At 43.2% G+C, this 4,231-nt stretch overlaps 1 long non-coding RNA gene across 1 annotated transcript; it reads right to left on the bottom strand.

Annotated features, from left to right (window-relative positions):
* Positions 1–543: 543 nt before the first annotated feature.
* Positions 544–2,672, bottom strand: LOC147022366 (uncharacterized). The gene is made up of 3 exons (XR_015061203.1): positions 1,313–2,672; positions 974–1,031; positions 544–684 (listed from the first exon to the last, which is right to left on the bottom strand). It is a non-coding gene; the product is annotated as an uncharacterized LOC147022366 (long non-coding RNA).
* Between the last annotated feature and the right edge of the window lie 1,559 nt (positions 2,673–4,231).

The raw sequence follows: 4,231 nt of genomic DNA, 5'->3' as shown, positions 1-4,231 counted from the left end.
CCCATCTCTCCACACAAACCTCATCCACATAAGCCTCATCCACATTCACCCCACCCACATAAACCCCTGCCCACATAAACCCTGCCCACATAAACCCCTGCCCACATAAACCCTGCCCACATAAACCCCTCCCACATAAGCCCTGCCTACACAAGCTCCACACAAAAACTCCACACATAAACCCTATCCACATAAACCCCTCCCACATAAGCTCCACCCACATAAACCCCGCCCACACAAGCCCCACCCACACAAGCCCTACACACACACACCCCGCCCACACAAGCCCCTCCCACACACACCCCACCCACACAAGCCCCACCGAAGCCCCGCCCACACAAGCCCCGCCCACACAAGCCCCACCCCCTCATCCCCCCTGTGCGCCCCCTTTGACCCACCACCTCCCTCATCCCACCCCCACCCTTCCCCACACACACACATGGGGAGGGAGGGATGGGATGAGGGGTGATGGGTCATTGGGGAGCGCACCTACCCCCTCCCCCTCCCCCTCCCTCTCGTTCATGTCTTGATTCTTTTTTTGTAATTCAGAATCAAGTAATTGTAAACAAAACAAATATAATTTATTAATATTGGAAATATTAAATATTCATTTGCGAGAATGTATAATCTTTCCCAGCAATCTTCTTCAGATGTCTTGTGATTTCGAAACTCAGACACCATATTCTGTTTTGAAACAAAAAGTGGATAATTATTAGGTTTTATAAAGATAATTACATGGTAATATGAGTAAGCCTCGTTGACCACTGAATTAACACACCAGGATCCTGTCATCCTTTCAAGGTCAATAAAATGAATTCCAGTGTACTGACAAAACCACGTCCAAACTAATGATGCAACCAACATAAGACGACATTCTAAAGAGAGAGTGATATTAATAATAATTCAGAAATATTTACCTCCAGAAAATCATGTGTTGTACGAGTGATATTAATAATAATTCAGAAATATTTACCTCCAGAAAATCATGTGTTGTACAAGATTGCTTCAACAGCTGATGTTGTGCGATAGTGCTGAAAAAAAAAATAATAATAAGTCAAGGGTATAGATGAAGAGACAGACAGAGAGAGATACAAACAGACAGGGAAAGCAACACACACACACACACACGCACACACACATACACACACACATACACACACACACATACACACACACACGTGTCTCACCATTGGTTTAATTCATTCGAGATCAGAGACCAGTCATTATAAATCATTGACCTCTTCAATAAGAGCAGAGAGAGGTAGGTAGAAAGACAGACAGAGAGAGAGAGACACACACACACGTGTCTCACCATTGGTTTAATTCCTTCGAGATGAGAGGACGTGATAAGACTTCGTACCACTCATTGTAAATGTCTTTCAATTCTCTTCTAAAATCATTGATCTCTTCAATAAGAGTATTAATTTCATGCACCACGTCGTGATATGTAAACTCAATTTCTTCCAATGGCCTGTCAGGGAAAAAATATATATATCAGAATTATCATGATTTAATTAATAATCATTTGCTTCATCGTTCAAAGAGAAAACCATACACAAACTTACCAACTCTGTAGTGAGCTGTTGTCTTCATCGGAAGAAAGATCGCCCATGCCTCAGTTGTAAAAATGAAAATCCCGTCTGGCAGAAACTTTGTCTGGCGAATCACTTATAAAGCAACGATGAGGAGATTGCTTAATCATTGGGTGTGGCCACAGGAAATGACAAGCTTCTCTTAATGATCTCATCTGGCCACCGCCCGAGTTGCAAATCATTTTTGTGCATAAACCACGCCATAAAAGTTTTGATTCAAATGTTTTCAGTTCGTGTTCTGAGATAAAATATAAACACGAGACCTTGTCTCACAGAATAGTTCCTATTTTTTCACAGCATGACAGTCCAAAACCACTTCCTCATTCACACAGCACGACCGTGTCAAAAAAAACACTTCCTCATTTTCACGGCATGAACTGAAAACATTTGAAACAAAACTTTTTTTATGGCGTGGTTTATGTACAAAAATGATTTGCAACTCGGGCGGTGGCCAGATGAGATCATTAAGAGAAGCTTATCATTTCGTAATGGCACAAAAGGGGTATCTTAAAAAATATAAAGATTCAAATGTTTTGTTTTTCAATATTTTAGATGGGGATTATTGTGCAAAGAAAATTACATATTGAAGGAATTTGAGAATGAACAAATGTTTATAGGTTCAATGAGTGAGCTAAACAATATGCATCGGTTATTTGATAAAGAGTGTCCCGAGGCTTAGACGTTTCAGATATTTCTTTAGAATCACCTTTAACAAATCTTTATCTTGTTGTATGGGTTATTTGAATAGAGAGTGCCCCGGGGCTTAGACGTTTCAGATATTTCTTTAGAATCACCTTTAACAAATCTTTATCTTGTTGTATGGGTTATTTGATAAAGAGTGTCCCGGGGCTTCGACGTTTCAGATATTTCTTTAGAATCACCTTTAACAAATATTTATCTTGTTGTATGGGTTATTTGAATAGAGAGCCCCTAGGTTAAAAGGGGAGACAAATAAATATACCTTGGGCTAAAAAGGGGATTAATTTTTTTAGGGGAAAAAAAAGAAAAATTTCATGGCTGAAAATCCCCCATTCATTTACATGGGGAAAAGTGAGCCAGAACCAGTATTCTTTACCTACTCATAACTAATATATATATATATATATATATATATATATATATATATATATATATATATATATATATATATATATATATATATATATATATATATATATATATATATGAATCTGCAAGCCATTTGCACACAAACAGGCAGCAGTCCCTAAGCTTAGTTATTTCGAGAAGTATGTGTTTTAGTTGGAATCCCTCCTTCTGTCTCCAAGGAATTTCGTGTGTGCGCTGCGAGTTATTATATAGTTAGAATTTACACATCAACTACTTCAACAACAACAACAACAGTGGCACCGTGGCCTTGCTCCACCTTCGCCATTACACATGTGGCCTTACGTGAGGAGGTAGGCGGAGCTACAATCTCCTCAGCTCCGACTCCACCCCAGAAAGGTGGGAGTTGCCCCGCCTACCGTGGGCCTGTCCAATGAGGGATGGCCAGCAAATCGCGCGACGCAACCGTCCAATCAGGAGGCGAGTGGCCAGAGAAGAGGAGAGTAGAGCATTCATCGTGGCCATTGCTCTGGGTGTGTGTCGCTGGAGTCATCGTCGCCATTGCTTTGGTCTTTCGTCAGCGGTCATCTTTGCAGGGCTCCTCGTGGTGGTGGAGGTGGTCGAGCAGCCAGGATCGGGGGCTCGTGGATTTTGGGTCGTGGGTTCGAGTCCCACCGTGGTGGGTTGGAGTCCGGTGTGACCGCACGAGGCGGAAAGGTACCCGGCCAGGCTCTGGTCCCCCAGCTGAACTGTCCTCCTTGGCGGGAGGAGCGAATAAAAAACCTGACGGGGACCATTGTGTGTGTGTGTGTGTGTGTGTGTGTGTGTGTGTGTGTGTGTGTGTGTGTGTGTGTGTGTGTGTGTGTGTGTGTGTGTGTGTGTGTGTGTGTGTGTGTGTGTGTGTGTGTGTGTGTGTGTGTGTGTGTGTGTGTGTGGACCCTGTCCTTAAGTAGAAGTACTTAACTGTTTTCCTTTCATTGTGCATTGCATTTTATTCGTGATTAAGTCTGCTTTGTGTCTCCCTCCCTGATAAATAAACCCTCTTGTTAAATGTTCCAGTTCGTTGCCCGTGTTATCCTCCATTGACCCAGCACGGTTCGTACTTGAGAACCAGTAAGCCGATTGGGCTGTAAGTTGTCGTTTGGACCGACGGACTTTGGTAATTTCGCTCGGTTACACCGGACCGAGGTCGCTAGAGCGACCCGGTTCGACACAGTTTGTCGAGGGTGTGACTTCCCCGGTAATTTGATGACGTGGGTACTTAGGTATATTGAAATTTGGCTCTTAACTCTACCCCACGTCGTCAGAGAATTGGTGATCAGGGTCCTTAAGTGACCCGTGACCTTCTGAGTTGTCCGAGAGTCACGACCTAAATTCCTAGTGTTCGGTGGGAGACTGCTCTACTGCTTCACCTGGTGGCCATTCCTCGCCACCGACCCCCAGCCCACAACAATACATCCATATATTTTGTTACAAATCTGGAAGCCATCCCACACAACAGCCAGAGTCCCCGTAGATCAGTTATCTCAGTAAGTATGTGTTTTTAGTTAGAATCCCTCCCTTGTGTCTAACGG

Source organism: Eptatretus burgeri, chromosome 8 (genome assembly GCF_056783735.1).
Source record: "Eptatretus burgeri isolate ZD-2024b chromosome 8, Ebu_testis_v1, whole genome shotgun sequence".
Classification (NCBI taxonomy): Eukaryota; Metazoa; Chordata; class Myxini; order Myxiniformes; family Myxinidae; genus Eptatretus; species Eptatretus burgeri.
Note: the sequence above shows the minus strand (reverse complement) of the source record. Positions and strands in the feature narration are given on the sequence as shown.